The sequence below is a fragment of the Lagenorhynchus albirostris genome, chromosome 11 (assembly GCF_949774975.1).
Source record: "Lagenorhynchus albirostris chromosome 11, mLagAlb1.1, whole genome shotgun sequence".
In the NCBI taxonomy this organism is placed as follows: Eukaryota; Metazoa; Chordata; class Mammalia; order Artiodactyla; family Delphinidae; genus Lagenorhynchus; species Lagenorhynchus albirostris.
Window position 1 is genome coordinate 65,807,556 of NC_083105.1, and position 19,926 is coordinate 65,827,481.

Sequence of the window (19,926 nt, forward strand, 5' to 3'; positions counted from 1 at the left end):
ACACAGTGAGGCCTATTGTCTCAGTGTTTGGAAGCATATCCTCGAATACAACTATCTCCAAGTTGTACAAGACCTATAAGCAAGTTGAGAATGCTCTTAACCTGAGTGAATTATAACATTTAAGAAAAGAACATTTTATTCTGACTTCCAATTGACTTTTGTTAGTACATAAATGTTACCCTAATGCCTTTGTCTTCCAAATAGTGTTTTGGCTTTCTATAGATGACGTAGCATTTGATCTGTTGACAAATCTTGTACTAACATACTGGTTTTTTTTTTTAATCTGAATAACGTTTATTCAAGAAAAATGGCTAAAACAATAATAACAGCTAAAATAATAATAAAACAATCATAACAGCAAGCTTTGTGGTGTTTTGTTTTTTGTTTTTTTTTTTGCAGGTACGCTGGCCTCTCACTGACGCGGCCTCTCCCGCTGCGGAGCACAGGCTCCAGACGCGCAGGCTCAGCGGCCATGGCTCACGGGCCCAGCCGCTCTGCGGCATGTGGGTTCCTCTTGGACAAGGGCACGAACCCGTGGCCGCTGCATCGGCAGGCGGACTCTCAACCACTGCGCCACCAGGGAAGCCCTGTGGTGTTTTAAATTGTCCTCTACTCATCCTCATCTCTTCTGCTCCGTGTTAGCCTTACATACTGTTTTTATATTTTGCAGTCAGGTAATAAAAGATGCTTCAGTAGATGAGGGCAGAATCTTTCATTCTCAAAACTATTTATCTGGAGTCTTATAGATCCTAGAATCCAGTTCTCAAATATGAAGTGAGTCTAACTTGCTTCACACTTTTATACACAACAGGTTTTTAGGAGGGGTTATTATTCTAACAGTATCAGTTTGGGGTGAGTTTCACTTTAAAAAAAAAAAAGGAAGGAAGAAGTATTTTTGCTAAAGAAGAAAAGAATTCCCAGGTTTACTTTTTTTTGTTATCTAGCCAAAACCATGTTTCTGGCTAAAGGAGTCTCTTACTCACCTTGTTTTTTGACTCATGGTTTAGAGGTGCCTTAGAGGCAGAGATGACTGCTGAAGGCTTATTTCATCCAGCCCTATGATTCATTGATCCTATGAGTCCACACTTTGTAATTATAACATAATGGAAGATATTATTTTATGAAAGGAGAAGCTATGACTTGTCCAAAAAAGGAATATAGATTATAGTAAATAGAAGGTGAATTAGAATCCAAGTTAACAAACATTTTGTTTTTTTGTATGAACAGGATTTGAATGTCATTTTTAGATGAGAAAAAGACAGACTAAAAGTTTAATTTATTATTTAAAACATTTGGTTTATTCTACATTAATAATTATCCTAAATTATGTGGTTTTGGTTTTAGAAAATTACACTTTGAATAGGAGGATTTAACTATTTCAATATCAACTAAAATGTATTTTTACTTTTTACTTTAGTTACTGAAGAAACATGCATATTTTAATTTTCCTCTTAAAGTTGATATACTTCCACTTAACTAACAAAAAACTTTTATTATTAGTGTAATATAAACACAAGCATTAAAAAATGCAAGTGATTTGCCGATATAATGAGTAGCTAAATTTGAAACCCAGATCCTTTGAATCAACTGACTTACAGTAATTGTGCTGCAATTTTCCCATCACAGACAAGAGCATTTTGGACTATGTTATGAATTCAGAGTCCAGGGAATTCCAATGAGATAATGTCATTGACCTTGAACACAAATAATCAGTGATGAATATTGTAATATGATAATATGAAAGTTGCAAGGAATTCATTCTCAGACTGCATCAGAAAACCTGCTAAATCAGTAAAAGGAGGAGACACAGTGTGAACTAAGAGAGCAGAACTTTAAGGCATGTTACTCAAAATAGAAAGGTTCCCGAGTAACTCTAAGAGATCAAGTGTGAGCCCTCACGCTTAACTGCTACTAAATTAGTTCAGCATGTGAGCAACTATCCTGTACCCAATCAGCACTACATCACTTAAATGACCAAAGCTAAATGTCAACTTTCAACTCAGTGGTACCCATGTATTTGCTCCTTTTGTCTACTTCATCATTTAAGTCAGTGGATTTTCCCACCATTCTGCAAGGATGCAGCTTCATGGGAAATGGCCTGTTTCTGTGAGCTGCACGCTCCACTGTGAATGAGACCGGCGCCAACTCTTTAAAGGGGCAAAGCCATAGGAGAAAAGGATCATCTGAGCCACGTTATGTACATCTACACTCACAGGCTGCCAAAAAACCCCTTGATACATGTCCAAAATGCAGTTTAATTAGAGAGAGCAGAAGGAAATCAACCTCAGTCTGCTAACTGACCTGAGGCATCTAATCTCTGTATGTGTTCATTTTGTTAAAATATGCAAGCAAAGAGCTATTGGAGGCCATATGCCATTCGTTACGAAAAGCACATTCCTTTAGTCTTTGTAACAAAAGCCATATGGCTTTCTGAAAGTTAATTATATCATAAATATGCTGTAATATTGGGGAGTGTGGTCTAGCGATTGCTGGAAGAAACTTCGAGACCTGGCTTTTGGTCAGTTTCTCAATGGATTCCATTCAGAACCTTGGGGAAGTCACAAGCCCATTGTGCCTTAGTTTCCCAATATTCAAAGTGAAGATAATAATAATACAGCACCTAAAAGAGAGAAGAAAACTGACATGTTCTCCCACTTAACGGTAAAATAATATTACAAACTATGATTCAGGTCAACAAAACAGTAAAAGGTTTTTTGAAATATTAACTAGTGAATCAAAATAGTCTCTTCCTCTTTCCCATGCTTCCTTCCCACCATTGCTGGAGCAATCTTTCTGGAAAACACATCAGATTTTTAAACTCCTTTGTTAAATATTGCATACAAACTAGCACTTGAACTCTGTATAAATGACCCTTTAGAGTCTGCCCTAGCCTGTTGTCCAGACACGTCTGCCAACGGTCTCTTCCGAGCCGGCACACAGACAGACAGACACACCGGGTCAGTCTGTTCCCTGTGCCAAGGACATCTTACCTTCTCATCTCTACTTAACTCCCATGCATGTGTCAAGACCCAGACCATCACCCTCCACCAGGTGAGGTCTTTGACTTCCTCAGGTCATTGGCTGTTCCCTGCTCTGAGCTACAATAGCACTTACCTCATTCCTTCTTAAGCACTTATTACATTGTATAGTATTTATCTGTAGACACATCTCTCTCTCCACCAGAATGTTGGGCTCCTGAAGGGGAGAGTCTAAGGCCTGGCAAGTGATAGGTGCTCAATAATTACTAGTTTATCGTCTACTTTTAAAACATAGAGGTAACTGGCTGTTCGACCTCAGGGGTCTAGTTTCCGTATTCATTTCAACCTTTCAACCCTCCATCTGTAGCATTTTATAACAGCCAGAAAATGATCCCTAGAAACTTGCAATGTTCCAAAGTACCAATGACAGACTTTTCCACTGTGCTATCCTTTTAATTCAAGGAAATGAAATAATTTTAGAAAGTTTTTCAACAAGGATTAAAGCCAAGAGTTTTTCTCGTTAAAACTTCAGCTAACAGCTAACCAGAAAATTAAGTGAAACACAAGTCCTCATTCCTCAAGCATTTTAGTTAATCATGGTTTTATGGAATTTTAATCTAGCATGGAGGCTGAAATGAAACAAGAGAGCCAACAAGTCCAAAAGACAATTACAACTCCATCTGATGTAACCAAACTGGATAGAGTTGTGTGTGGCATAATAGTAATAACTGTAAATTACCTAACCTTAAATTCTCACGCCCTTGATACAGAACATTATTCTAATGGCATAATTTGATTTTTTTTAATTTAGTTTGATTTTGCTTCTGGTTTACAATTGAAGGAGACAGAAAAACCTCTGTCTGATTCCACAGGATTTGGATTTTGTAAAAAGTAGGTGTCCCAAACATCCTCTTTCAGGAACTAAATCATCTCCACATGTGCTAAGAGTAGCAAAAAAGCAAGAACATTTAGGTCTGTGATATGTACACGTAAATTAGAGCAAAACCAGAGGAATGTCTGAAAGTCAAAGAGGACAGAGGGCAAAGAGTCTGACTTACAGATTTGTTGGGAGCTATTTTATAGGAAACAAGCTTTAGGATCTGATTTGACGGCAAGGCAACGGGGAAATAATAATAATAACAAAGATAAGAGGAAATCATTGGGTTGAGCTCCAAAACTTTAATTTCCTCAAAATTGTTTCCAGATGGTTAAGAATGTCTTTCTATGTACAGTATTTTCAGGAGCTAAATACAAAGTCATCCATTTGCATATGTGGTAATTTTTCAGCAAGATGTCACATTCATTTAAAATTGCCATTGCCGATACTAACCTTTTGATGTTCAGGACACCTGCCTGGGGGCCAGCAACACACACTAACTTTACCAGAATGTCAGAAACTGTCACCAGGACCTGGCCGCTCAGAGGCAAGGCTCTGAATCATGAGTATGTAGCTAGTCTGTTCTTTGATGTCCACTTTCTTCCAGCAGGACAGTACTAACCAAGTGTCTGAAGATTCTCTCCTTTCCTCTTTCGGCATCTAGAGACGCAAGCCACGGAACTACTGCAGAGGAGAAGAAAGGACAATATTAAAGAGAAAAAGAAGGCAGAATTTCTTGATTTTGTAAATCGTTTTCATCTTACTAGAAACGCACCCAGACTAGGACTCAGAAGACGAGAGGCTGATCCTCAAACCTGCCTCTTTGCTAAGTTAATGAATCTCTCTGTTGCTCTTGTTCTGTCACGCTTACACTTTCTTAATAGAAATAGTAAGGGTATGAATAACCCTATTAGCTACATAGCAACTTCTGAAGAGGCTATTGTATAACGAAATGACTTCCAAAGGATCATTTTTTCTTACCCAGCCATGCATTCAACTACTTTTGACAACTACCTTTGAATGCCTACTACGTGTCAAGCAATGGGTGCTGGAATTGAATGGTAAGCAAAACATAGTCCCTATCCTCATGGGGTTTCAGGTCTAATTAGGAAAGCAAGGTTTGCTTAAATAATCACGCACACAGAGAATTGCAAACTGTTACATATAGAACTACAACACAGACTCACCATATCCTGAAAACACTATATTTTCATTATCAAATGTTCCTGGTTGTTCTCTAATTTTTTTATCAGTCAACTTCAATCATCAAGTGATTCTTGGAAAATACTTTCCCAAATAGTGTGCTGTTTGTCAGTTAAGGCTTTCAGATAATGATTAGGATTGAGATTTCAGGGTAGAACTGATTCTCCATTTAGTGAAACAGAAGAAATGTTGGTATCAATTTAAAACTGTAAAATAGGAAGTCTAGACCTAAAGGATCTCCCCTGGAAGAAGGCCCTAGGCCATGTTTACAGAAAAGTTGGTAACTCCTGATGGTAGTCATATTTTCAAAAAAAAAAAAAAGCAAAGCAAAGTTTTCAATTCTTTTCAATCAGAAAATTGATCTACTGGGATTAAAAAAAGAGGTGACTTCACAATTACTTTTCAAAAACAAGAGGTCAGTTGCTCACGCTTTAGCAAAATGTCTTCTCCCATTATTGTTGCAGAGTAAGCTATACAGGGGTTTGATAGAAAGTCTACCCTGAGGGAAACAATTCTCCTAAAATTTGATACAATGCAACGGGAAATGGTGTCAATTAGTCTAAACTATAGACTAACGTAAGGTGGAAAAACCAGATGGGAACTGACCCCATTCCATCTCTACATAATTTTGATACTAGAAATGCATCTTCAGAAGGTGTGTTGACGACTTCAAACTTTTCATCTCAAATGATGCTGCTTCCCAGGCTTCAGTTATGCCAGAAGATTTGAAGAGCAGAAGAAAAAGGGAACGAAGCAAAGCAGACATGTGCCGGCAAGCTGGTGAGGAGAATGCCTTTTGACTTTTTTATGATGGAAATATTCTTTTGGGGATAAAGATTAAACAAACATTGGAAATGAGCCTCCTCATTTGACGTGAGAATTAGCGCAGAAGCTATTTTTTGAACCTCAAATATCAGAAGCCCCTATTAAAATAGAGAATTACTGCAAACACAACTAACCTTTGATAAGCTTGATAAGCTTACAAGACAAAACAGGAGACTTTTGGGCAGCTGCCATCTAGAGGTGTTGGAGAACAAAAGTTTTATCACTAGACAGAAAATTGAGAACGTGGAAAATTGCATATAGTCGTTAGGATATGTAAACAGCTGAAACCAAAGTAACATGAGAATTGTTAAAAGCACCTTTCTTCTCAGCAAACGTTATCTGCTGGGTCCATGAAATACAGAGAGTGCAGTGATTATTGCTCATTTTGTAAATGGGAGGAAAGAGCTTACTCTAAAAGGACAAGTTAGTACTTTAGGACAGAGAATATACCAGAATATGTGGGTACGCAGCCATTTCTTAGTGGAAAACTCCAATCTGATCCTCCTAAACTGGTCAGGAAAATGTTAGTTGTCGGCTTTAAGGGGAACCTTTCTCAGGAAGGGGAGTGGTCAAGCTAAACAATTGGTGATTGGCTGTCAGGAAGCCATATGAAAATGAACTGGGGGCCAGGGCTCCACCGCCATCCCATTATCACACAAGTGCCTTCGCACAGGTCAGAGCAGCAGATCACCTTTCATTCCCTTCACCCCTCTCTTCCTCCCTTAAATAAATTAGAACGTTCTGAACAAGCAGTGGACACACCCCTTTTAGATGAAGGCTAAGCTGTTTGCCCAAGATGACCTAGATTTTATTTATTTATTTATCTTTTACAGTGAGATTATTTTATTTTTAGTGAAGTATAGTTGATTTACAAAGTTGTATTAGTGGTAGGGTTATGGATGTGTCTTAAAATTTTTCTCTTTATATCGTTGCAAAATTAGATAAACACTTCTCAACTATTTACATAATTATATGTGGAGAAGGGTGTTTAGAAATAGGTGAAATCAATCCCCCAAGAATATTGCCTGGATAAGGGGAGTTTTCATGAGTATTTCAGAAGACAGGATGGGCTTGTGTTGGCCAGGAGGAGAAAGAAGTTGCCAAGGACAGTGACAAGACTCTTAATTCAGCAAATGCAAAGATAGGGACCAGAGGGACTAATGTAAAACAAGGCTGCTGTGACACATGACACAGGGACAGTTGTAAGGGAGGGTAAGCTGAGATGTCTGAATCTTATAAACTAGAAGATACGGAGAAACACGATAAAGAGGTCAAGGAACTTGATTCTAACTCTGTGTGGAGGACCATGGAGAGGAAAGAGACCAGGACGGGGAGACCACCAGAAGACAGCGGAAAGAGAAAGACATTTGAAGCAGTATGAGTCTCCCCTGAGGGTCGGAGCGTAGCATTATTTTCTCTGCCCCACAAAAGACCTTCAGATAAATGCACCCACCACACATGTTACCCCTTCTTTAAAATAAGGGTCACAGTACCTACAATCTCAGCAATCCCATGAGGCTTTCATGCCACATTACACCCAGGTGATCATATGCCTAAAGCTCTACAGGTATGTAAATAATATGAATAGGGAATCCTGAAGGCATTTAAGTGTTTGACAAACCCAAGAAGGTTTAGAATAAGTCTCCTGTGAGTGGGTATCCACACCACACCCACTGAACAGAGAAATAATGTATTTAAAGTGAAATGCTCTGACTTGCATTCATTATCATCAGCAGATAAGTCAAACATAGAGCAGAGGACTTCCCTGGTGGCGCAGTGGTTAAGAATCCGCCTGGCAATGCAGGGGACATGGGTTCGATCCCTGGTCTGGGAAGATCCCACATGCCGCGGAGCAACTAAGCCCGTACGCCACAACTCCTGAGACTGTGCTCTAGAGCCCACGAGCCACAACTACTGAAGCCCACGCGCCTAAAGCCCACGCTCCGCAACAAGAGAAGCCACCGCAATGAGAAGCCCGTGCACCACAACGAAGAGAAGCTCACCGCAACCAGAGAAAGCCCGTGCGCAGCAGCGAAGACCCAGCACAGCGAAAAATATATAAGTTTATTTAAAAAAAAAAAAAGAGCAGAGCTATAAATGTCTAGCTCTGGGGTGGTGGAAAAACTGCTGGAGGTTAGTAAATAAATAAACAGATTGATTGATTGATTTAAAACTGCTGGTATTTTAGGGCCACACAACATGAGGGCTTTGTGCATTTGCTTTTGTGTGACTTCAGACCACGGTAGGAGCACATACTTCAGGAAGATGTGCTCTTGTTCTAATTATGGAAAGGACTGGACTGATCAAATTACTGCATATCTTGCATGACACCAAAGAAACAATTCCAACAAAGGACTTTGATTTGATGATTGAAAGTTACCAGCCAGGTACAGGCCTTTGAAGAAATGGAAAGCTCAGCTGATGATAAAGACATAAACAAGAGCAGTGGAAGATTACTTAAACTTTAATACTGCTCTTGTGGTCATGGTTTTCTTATCCATAATGACTGCTGCCTAGTTTAAAGAAATAGAACTCTTAAGAAAAGGAGCTCTATTAATCTCTGTAAACTTCAAACAGAAATATTGATTTTCTGATGACTCTTTTTATAGATGTTGTTGGATATATAATTTGTATCACATTTACTAGATTTTTAAATAAATACTTTCTGCAATTAAAAAGAATTGAGGGAGAGGGAGAAGAGACAAATTTGGCCTGATGTTGATAATATCATTGCCCCTTTCCTTATGTCCCAGCTCCTGGAAATACCAACAAAAGACGCAGACTCTGCCTATCTCCTCATATTGGCGAGAGAGGGGTGACTGGCCTGCGGGTATGTGGGTGAAGGAAGATAATTAGTAAAGCACCAAGGTGGATGGACCCCTCCCCCTCCCCCACCATTCTTGAAGCAGAAACCTTTGGTACTTTGGCAAGGGAAGAGAAGACTTCTCCTGGGGGTCCCTGGGGGCCAGGAATGGGGAAGTCAGTAGCCAAATAGACATAGCACACATTCTTGTCATTTCATGCCCCGACAATAATTACCATATACATAATAAGGTTTCCTGCCCCAGAGTTATTTTTACTTCCATGTAGATGGTGGTTCTTAAACAGTCAACTGATTCATCTTCTTGGGCAATGCCCATTCATTCTTGACACTCTTGCATTCCACATCCTATCCAACACCTCTCAACCCACACAAACAAGTGCCAAAAGGTGAGAGAGCAAAAGGACTAGCATGTCCATTTCACTGTAGTCTACCTTCAGAGATGCTGGAGTCTCATTGGTAGATTTATCAATAACCCTCCCAAAGGAATAACTGTGAGCTTAGAACAACACTGAGAAGCCATCACTCCAGATAGAGCTTCTTCCTCTCTTTCTCTAGCTGGCCTGAATGGTGGCAAAGACTGATGACCAAATTCGTGAAAGAAATTTCTCTTTGCCCCTAATTTACTGAGTAACCTGTGCTGAATTACATAAAAATAGCCTAATGGTTAACCCTAATTAGTTAGTTTGTATTTTCCTGCATTTCCAAGCCAAGCTTGTTTCCTCTCCCTGCTGACAGGCACTGCATTCTCTCCTGCCCCACCCTCAAAATGTGTTCACAAGACAGACCCAAGAGACTGATGCTTCTTTAGGGAGAATAATCAGGCTTTAAGAGGGCCCCTCTTTAGAATAAAGAGCTGCATTTTGAGAGGGCATGGACAGAGGATGCGTCCTCTTGGAGCCTCTGCACTCATGCCTGCCTTACTCAAAGATTCACACCCATTCTGGAGTTGACTTAGATGCCGATTGCCAGGAGAACTAACAGCTCTTCATGATATGATTTGCATCACTTCCACCAATATTTATTTAAGCCCATTTACTTGCTGTGAGTTCAGTATTTAAAGGAAGGCTGTGGGGGTAATGTCCTTAAGCTGTGTCTACCTCCCTGGATCCCTGGATTTCCCTGCTTGTAGTTTCAGATGCTGGGTCCCCTCATCCCCTCTAAAGCTGGGGACACTGACCCAAAGAATCCCGCTCGTTCTCTCTCCCGTATCAACAGCTACTCTACAGGAGGGAGGAGAGACACCATGATGTCAGCAGGATGCTTGTAAGGACCACCTTCTTGGTTCCTTCTTCTACCCACACCGACCAACACCCCCAATGAAGAGCTATGCTGCTTCCAAGCAAGCAAAACTCAGCATAGAACTTTCGGGGTTGGATTTATGTGGGAACATGCTTGCACTGTGTGATCAGCATCTCCTCCCTTCCCTCTCCAGACCTTCTCTTTCTGCAGTTCCTTGGCACAGGAAGTGTCTGTGCATGCCCCGGTGACTGATGGCATAGGCTTGGGAGCCCATGGTCAGACACCTGGGTTCGAATCCCAATTCCACCACTTAGTTCACATGACATATCGCGAGGCTCTTAATTGCTCTGAGCCTCACCTTCCTCAGCCATGCAATGAGTATAATAATCACTTTGCAGACTGATACGAGAATGAAATGGAAGAATGCACACAAAGCACTTAGCAATACGCCAGGTACATGATAAGTACTCAATAAATGGGAGCCAATATTATTAATGAAACCGCCATGTATGTAGTTGCTCAAATAAGACAGGTCCCTTTTTTTTCTTAGCTAACCTGACCTTATGTCCAATAAATTCTACCTTCTAAGTACAGTTGAAAGCCATTTCCTCCTTCCCATCCCTGCTGTAATAACTCGACTTCTTTTCTGCCATTATAACCTTGTAACTCTATCTGTATATCCACCCTCTTCCTGTTCTACCCCTTCTGTGCATTTCCCAATGGTATGAATTTTCTAAAATAAAAATGCGCTCACGACACTTCCCTAATTAAGGCCTTTCAGGGGCTCCACGCGTTGCCTTGTGGATGCAATCCCAACTCCTCAGCACAGCCTTCAAGGCCTGGGGCCATATCCCATCGCTCACTCCCCACTCACCACACACGCCTTCTTCCCAGAAAAATCTGTACTTCTTCAAAGGGCCCTGGTGTCCAAGTGCCTTTGAACATTACTCTTCCTGGCACATGTTCCTCTCTTCACATGACAGATTCCCACATGTCCTCTAAGACTCAGTGCCCAGAGTTCTCTTCCAAGAATTCTTCTTGACTCTTCACTCACATATGATACTGTTTTAATTTCTGTTTACTTGTCTAGCTCCTTCCTGATGTGAGGACCTGTGTACTTTACGGCATCCTGCATCGCAAACGACTAACATAGAGGTTCAAACAAGTCATTCAGCAAACATTTACTGAGCACCGGCCTTGGTGCTAGATGCGCGTTTGCTCTCTCACTGCACAGCTCCTGTGGTTCTGCGATCCTTGACGCCATAAGGAAGCGTGGTCAGCATTTGACCACCTAAAATCACCCTCTTCAAAACTCTCACCCAAACCTCAAGAGCTGCCCATCGGTAGATACAAACACTGGTATATATAAATGTTATCTAAACTTATTCTCACAATAGCAGATGAGAAGGCAGAAGTGCTGGGAGATCTCGAGTCGTCGGCTGTGAGTTGGGGCTGCCTGAGCCGTTGCGTCAAGACACTTCAAAGTCTCATTAAGAATGTTTGGATCCCCAAGAAGCCCTACTATACCCACGTTTACCAGGAGATTAGGGTAGGAATGGGGCTGATGGGCTTCGGCGTTTATAAAATCAGGCATGTGACTGCCGCCATTAACCAGCTTTCCTTGGGTGGGACTTTGGTCTGGCTGTGTTGCGGGCATGTGGGACATCGTGTTGACTTGTAGCAGTGCCGCTCCCCTCCTGGGAGATCTAACTGCTTGGTCAATACCGACCAGCTGGTGATTGGCTCGGCCAGGGAGGCAGTGTTCCATAGCACTTATGAGCTAGCTGTGGAAGTGAGTTCAAATCCCAACCTTTCCACACATGAGCCATGTGGTCTTACAAAAATTACTTCACCTCCTTGAGCCTCAGTTTCCCCTCCTGGATAGGGGGGAAAGTAATACCTACCCACCTACCTCACAGGGTTGTGTGAAATCCAAATGAAAAACTGAATATATAATTTCAGTCTCAGATGTCAGGGGACCCCAAATCGTCTCAGAGCCCACATACTTAATCCCTCTGTGTTTCTTACTTTCTGAGGAAGCGTTGGGGTTGATAAGAAGAAAAGTAGATTCTATCTGAAGTTGCCCAGGGAAGAAGGGGCCCAAACTGAGAATACCCTTGTTTCTAGCAAGCAAGGGCACCAAGGAAATCGCCTGTGTGGCAGCTACATTATAGATATTACCTAGAGCATTCAGATCTTGTCAGCCACCAAATAATGAGACTTTGTGAAATGGGCAAGTCCTTTGAAAAATACAAACAGGCAGTATTGTTTTCATCACAAACAGTCTAAGTTGGAGCCCCGTGTGACTCCAGTGCACTTGTCAGTTTGTCTAAAACTCTTTTCCCTCTTCCATCACTTCTCTGTGTAGGACGTATAACCTTGACTTTTGAGTCTCTTGAACACCCACTCTATCTACTGTGTTGTTACTTCTGTCAGGCAGAGTATTTTGGTCCCATTTTGTAAAAGTAAGGTAACCCACTTATAGGTGTAAATAAAATTGGTCTCACAGTTCATTGTAATCTTGAAGCTACAGACACATAATAATCATAAGAAATTATTAAGTTCATACTATGTGCTAGGTACTGGGGCTTTAAAAATACATTATTTCATTTAATAGCAGAACCCAGTGAGAAATCTGGCATTTAGTGGGGTTAAACTCCTTGCCTCAGGTCATATGCTGTGAGTGGCAGGAAGTCAAACCTATCAGAAACCAAGTTCTCTTCAAGCATTCTGTGTAAAGCACCTACTACGTATAAGGCCCTGGACTATCAGGAAACCAGCATGAGTAGCACACCTGTCCTGTCCTCAAAGGGGCTTAGCCTGTAGCTCCAACTTAAATACCATCTCAGACAAAAGAGGGACAAATACATGGGTAAATGCAATGCAGTAGTCAGGCTAAACCTAATACAAAACTCTGGTGCAAAAGAGAGGAAATCATTGCCTGAAATAAACTATAAGCAAAGCAGGAGAGGAAAAGTGTAGCTGGGGAATCAGGAAAGGCCCCATGAAAAGATGCCATTGGAGATCAAGTAAGTCTCCATAACCTCATCTTAGTTCTTACCCTGGCGTCACTCTGCTACTCTCATGAGAATCTCCATTCTATTTATAATTTTGACATAAGTCCCAGCACCTGTTGTGACTCTATATCACAATCAAAGCAAAAGGATCTGACTTGCCTCCCTCTTCTTATTTCTGCAAGGTTGCTCCCTTTTGAACATTTATTTTCTCATAATCTGCCTCCTACCCTTGACATAGTATAATGACCACGGGAGCACTGGTCCACGGGTTCAAAGCTCACTGAGTCTGAGCCACAGAAACATTCCAGATGAGGGTGGGGATTGACAGTAAGAGCTCCTGGCTTCGGCAGGATTTGTCCTCCTTCTGAGGAAAGCGGGACTTCAAATCAGAGTGTGCCTTTTGGGTTGGAACATCATATTTTTGAAACTGCATCTAAAAAGCATGTTTTATATCAAGACCAAGGTTTTGCTAAAAGTTGAAACCTTTCATGTGGTAGGTTTGAAAGAGTCCTTTGAAAAATGCCAACATTAAGCCTTAGGATTACATTTACTTTTCAGTTGGATTTCACAAAATTTCATCTTCTTGTTAGTTCTTGTATCGATGGACTCTTCAGATGGGCTAAAAACAACCTGAAAATGTTTGGTACAAATATAAAAACAAGAACACGTGTGCATAAGCCTATATATCTCATCCAAGATTTAAATAATTGCATCGTCTTATGCTATTAGGTCTTCCTGGCCTTGTGAGGTTTTGAGTTATATTCCTTCAAAAACACTTGAAACTCAGGCATGAGCAAACAATTGCTTGAGGTTTGCATATAGCTGCAGGCTGCAGAGACACAGACTTTATGCATTTTGTTCCCATTTTCAGAGTACCCTCGAGCTGTAGGATGCGCCAGAAGCATGATATGGTCAAAACTGCACTGCTCTCCCGTCCTCAGTCTCTCTGCATCCCTGGCCACCAATCCATCCACTTCAAGGTGGTCAGAGCTATACCTCAATGATGCAGATTTGGCCAGGCCCTTTACTCCGTCAGAACCTCCCCATAACTTACAGAATCGAGTTCAAGTTCCCTAAGAAAGATGAAGGTCTGCCACACTGCTCCAGCTTGAGTTTATCCCACTTCCCCAGCCACTCCCATGCACCTCCTGGTTTCCAGCCTCATGGAATGTCTCACCTCAGTACCCTAGCAAGCCCTTCCCCACCTGTGTGCCCTTTGCCCAGGCTACCTCTCAGCATACAGGGTCCATCCTCTCTGCAGTCCTCCAGGCAAACATGTCTCTTTGCCTTTTAAAACCAAATTCAAACATCCGTGTCTCTGAGATGGCCCTCTGTCATCCCTCCCGCCATACATCCTTCCTCTGGGACCCCACCGTGCTGTGTGCCCACCTATCTTATGACACTTCCTATACTCTGCTGTCACTACATGCTGACGTGGCTGCCTGTCTCCTCCCCACACACCTAGACTCCCACAGGGTGTGATTTTTTTTCTTCCCCAGTCCTTAAAAAAGTGCTTCTCAATCAACAAAATAGATTCCCAATAAATATTTGTTGAACAAATAAATGAACAAAATGGGCAAAATTCATCTTTTGCCTTCTTCCACCCTTCCCCCATCACCAGCTGCCCCTTCTTAGGCTTCCCTTCCCCCAGCCACCATCTCCCTGACACTGTCAATCCTCTCTCCAACCCTAGATGTCCAGTTTCGTCCCAGCCAGCAATATCAAAACCTGCTCTCTGGAAAGGTTTTGAAAAACTCATAAGGCTGACCATGTCAACCCTCACACGGGTTTTTTTTTTTTATAATTTTCCAGGTGACAAAATCTTGAGCCAAAATAATAAATCTCTAATTGTGGAATTTTAGACTGGTCAGAGTCTCTTGCACAGTCCCCACACCCACACTGTGGCATTTTGTGTAGGAGTTGCCTGTTCATAATTGTTAGAGGCACCACAATCTCTGTAAACTCTTGACTGTGATCTGGGGCCCTAGGAAATCAGTTTGCCTGAAACTAAATGGACAGCCATTCTTCTAGAATTACCATATTATTGAGGTTGCTTGAAAAAATAAATCTTTCAGTTGTTTTTTTTTTTAAATAAGGCTCCACATTTAAAAGATAGGGGAGGCTTTGCCCACAAAAACATTTCAACTCAGCAGATTTGATTTAAACGCTAATTAATTTTGTTAGCATTTAAATAAAATTTTATTCTTATCTGGTGAACTATTTAACATGTATTTATTTCCTAATGGAGGAAGGGGGAATAGAATCATTAAAACCCTAATAAGAACTGAGCAGAGAAAAACTACCTCCCAACTGTCTCTCAGCAGATAACAATTTAAAGGGTAAACAGTAAGAAAGATGAGCTCAGAAGAGTGACAGAGTTCAATAAACATCCAGCTCAGTTTCCTAGGAATTTTGAAAGCTCCCTGAGTGTTTTGTGAGACACATTTTTAAGAAGATAAAGGATGGATGATGCATTCCACTAAACCTGTACATCAAAAGAGGGCATAATCTATACAGAAGAGACACACACCCAAATTTCTGTACATTGGAATACTTGTGTTAAAAACAGATAAATAGGATTCTGCCCGCCATGCCATCTCCAAGCCAGAACGGCCCCTTGGACCAAGGCCATACTACCAAAGCAGAGAAGCCAATTAGAAATCATCTGGCCAAGGCGCAGTGCAGGCTTTCAGTCCACTGAGTCAGAAATGAGAATAAGTCTCTGGATTTTATCTTCCCTCCTTGAGTCCGCTGGATGGTGGCTCAGCCCTGTACTCAGACAGTAAAAGTAATATTCTAGAAGTTCTTATCTTCCAGACATGTAACAATATGGTATAATACTGAGGAACAGAAATCAAATGAGGTCATGGGTGAGGAGATGAATTTAAAACCCCAAGACACTTTACAAATATCAGATGGTGGAGTTACAGTGATGGGGATACACGATGCCACTTGCCTGGTACAGTTGATGGTGAAATGGTCAAACACAGGAGCCCTATTTAAGAAGCTGAAAGATTTATTTTTTTCAAGGAGCCACAATAATTTTGGTAGTTCTGGAAGAATGGCTGTCCATTGTCCTTAATGGGCAAGTCAATGCAAGCCACCTCCCCCTGCCCAACTTAAACAGACTATGATCCAAGAAAACAATGCTATGTTTGGGTATCAGATGCTTGGGCCACCAGAAAAACCAACTGAAGACATCTGGTGATAATATATATTAGATTAGATTATACACTGGTTTAGACTAGAAAATGGTTCTGAGTTCCATCTCAGGCTCCCAAGAACTTGTCTATTCATCCCTTTTAGTGAAGATAAGATTCACTTCCTAACTCCTCACCCCCCACCACACACACCTCCACCCCAGTGGAACTAAGGTCTTGCAGCAGAGACATATCTTCTTGGATCATTTAAGCCTAGAAAGGGGACAAGGAGTTATTTAGTCCAACTCTCCGACGGGGTATAGTGAAAATTAAAAGAACCCATGCGCACAGAGCCTGTAGCACAATAACTAAAATATATAAAGCCCTCAATAAAAGTTGCTATTCATAGCACTAATAATAATATCTTGGAGCTGTTTAGTGGCAAGGCTGGGACTAGAACCCATGTCTCTACTCTAAATCTTTCCCATAAGACCAGAGCCCTCCCATTGTGGAAAGACTAGAGTGGGAGGCTTTGAAAAATTGTTTTAAAAGAACTGATTATTTCCAAGCAATTTATTTTATTGTATATGCACAGATAGTCAGTTTAACAATATCAACAGATAAAGTCTGATTTATTTTAGATTCCCAAATTACTTTTCCCATTTCCTTTCATAAAGAGTCTAGACATAAAAAACAAATGTGGTAAAGAAAATCCCCAAATGATTACTTTCATTAAAATTGTGTTTGCTTGAAAATTAGACAATAAACCTTCATATCACAGGGCTCCAGCTGTACAATTTGACAATAACCAGCACCTACAGATATATTTTAGCAAATATACTCCCCCCCCGACAAGATGCTCCAGGCTTTACAAAATGCCACGGCTACTGGAAAAAAATCTGGGAACCATGACTCCTGATCCTTACCCAAAAACAAAACAAACAAAACAAGAAAATTATTCTACCCCCTTTCCCCAACAAAACAGTAAAATATTTTCCTCCTAAAGCAATGCAGGGGATACCCAGGATAGTTCATTTTATTGTACTCTATGTGCAAATAAATTGAAGGATTTGACTCTACCAGACCACAAAAGCAGGTATGGCCCCATAACCTCTCTGCCCAAAGAACATGATTATGACTTGAAAGAAATCAAAAACTGGACATTTAAATTTAAGTAACAATGGTAACAGTGATGATGATAATGATCAGTATCACATGGAAGGATTTTGTGAAAAAATAGTTCCACGGTCAAATTAAGTTTCAAAAACTCGTAACCAAACGAAGTTAAACCAATAAAATTAACCAAGTTTCTTTACTGCAGTATCCTCAAAGGCTTCAGTTCCCTAATGTGAATTGTTTCTCCTAGAAAGCGAAATAATATGTAGCAATCTGCAAACTTATTTCTTTGCAGACAATCAGTTGGAGTTGATATTTCATAGAACACATTCCGGAATATTCTGACAGATTATAGGCAGACGCTTAGAAGCACCTTCTAATATTAGAGTAACCATGTTGCATGCAATATATCCTTATATTAAATCCTTAGTATATACCAGTTATATAATCTTAAAGTATATATGGCTAACCATTATCTATAGGAACTGAATTTACACTGGTAGTGATGAGAAAATTCACCCTTTACCAGGAAGATTATAGCTTGTTTCTCCCCTGCCTACATTTAATTTTTTTATTGAAGCTTTAATATTTAATATGGAGAAAATGAACACTTCTTTCTTCTCCAGATCACTAATATTCACTGCAATCAAAGCTGCCCTTGTTGAGGCAATATAAGCATCAGTACGAATTTTTAAACATATTTTTTAAAATTATTTGATTGTGAAAGGGTTGTATGATTATTACAGAAAATTTGGCAAAGTCAGAAATGATTTTTTAAAGAAAATAATAAATTATTACCAATAATTTCACAACCTAGGGATAAACTTTTGTATGTTTCATTTCACAGTTTAGTCTCCTAATTTTTTTACATGCTGAGCATTTTCTCTTGACATTAAAAAAATTATTCAAAAGCATATTACCCATGGTTGAACATGGTGGATTGAAACCATATGTTCATCCTCTTCACCTCTCAACATAAAGGGAAAAATTACAAAGAGAACTTAAGAGTAAGCAAAATCATTTTTTTCAAGATGGAAATTACATGAAGGAATAGTAACTGTCTTAGTAGAACAGAAAAAAGCTGAAACTAAGTGCCTACAGCTGGAAATTTTATCAAGCTACAAGAAAACTCATTCTAGAATCCTCCCAAAGGGATTCACAGAAAGTAGAGGCGAAACATGGAACTGTATTAGGAGCAGACACCAAGGGCCCATTGGGCATAGCCAAGGTGAGACAAGCTGGGACGTGGGACCCTTTGCTGCAGTGCTTGCACCTGGACAAATGACAAATGTCTCCTCAAGTGTCTCCTCAAGCAACAAAATACAAAGAAACTATAAGGGACTAAAAATAACTGGGTGCATGCACAGCTGGGGCAAATTATGGACAACAAGTTACAAAAAGACCAAAAAAAGCCCAACTGCCACTTCTGAAGAGCTGAGAGCAACAATAGGGCGTCAGGAGAAAACGCAGGGTACTGTGCATGCCCCCTGCACACACCACCACCAGAGGGGTGGGCAAACCACCCAACACACCCCTCTGGCCCAACCCCTGGACACACCCCTCCCCTCACCCCATATATGGAACCAGCTCGCCCCCCATCAGGGAGAGAGAAAGGGAACCTGTTACTTGTTTTCACTGCCCCCTGCTGCAGCAGGGGCCCCAATAAAGGTTTGCCCGAATTTCCTGTTTGGTCTCTATTGACTAAGGAAGGCCAAGAACCCTGAACAGTAACAAAGGGTCTATCCCTTCCTACCACATAGACACAGAGGATTCATTCTCTGGAGAAAAGGAACCAGAGAACCTCCTAGACATGTGATTGCCCAGCCTGGCAGAGGTTAGAAGAGAAGCCAGAGATGATACAAGATATTGAAAATGGGGGTTTGAAAGTTTAAATGAAAAGGTGAGATCCCCTCCCACCCCAAGCCCCAGAACACTGGCAGCTAAGCTGATACAAACAAGACAACAAATTGAAAAATCCTTCCATGGAGAAACAAAGACTAAACAAACCTAGATGCTTAAAAAGCCACAGGTACTAATATTTGTGGGCCAACTAATAGAAAAACTAACTCTCAGCCCTATCATCCTGCAGTGATGTCATGCACTTAGTTCCCGCCAACTTTGAAGTGCCTCGTTCTTAACATGAATGAAGAGAAAAATCTCCACACATAGGAGGAAGGCTTCCCCCATGAAAAACAAACATGCCTTAAAAACTAGAACTCAATGGAACCCAACACATTTCAGCAAAGAGGATAAACACAAAAATAAAACTGTATACATAAGACATAAACTTAAAAGGAGATAGTACAACCATGAATTAAGAAAGAGAATCTGGGGCTGGGAGGTAGAGGAGAGGAGGAAGGAAAACTCAGAACAAGAAAAACATCATGGAAATTTTTAAATACTATAGCAGGAAAAAAATCAATAGGAAGTTTGGAGTGTATTGAAGAAATTTCCCAGAAAGTAGAACAAAAAGACAAAAAACATGGGCAAGTGAAAAAAAAGGGAACAAAATTAAAAGGATAAGCTAAGAAGTCCAATATCTAACTAGAAGGAATGCCAGGAAAAAAATAAGAAAAGAGAAGACAAGAAATGTGTGTGAGAGAAAAAGTTATATTTTTAGGTATATAGTTTTTTTAAACACATTTTTAAAGCAGATTTAGGTTACAGTAAAATTGAGCAGAAAGTGCAGAATTCCCACATAGCCTCT

The 19,926-nt window shown here is 40.6% G+C and overlaps 1 long non-coding RNA gene across 1 annotated transcript; it reads right to left on the reverse strand.

The window, feature by feature from the left end:
• Positions 1-1,458: 1,458 nt before the first annotated feature.
• Positions 1,459-10,870, reverse strand: LOC132529654 (uncharacterized). Its single transcript, XR_009543525.1, has 3 exons — positions 10,821-10,870; positions 4,309-4,539; positions 1,459-2,620 (listed from the first exon to the last, which is right to left on the reverse strand). It is a non-coding gene; the product is annotated as an uncharacterized LOC132529654 (long non-coding RNA).
• Between the last annotated feature and the right edge of the window lie 9,056 nt (positions 10,871-19,926).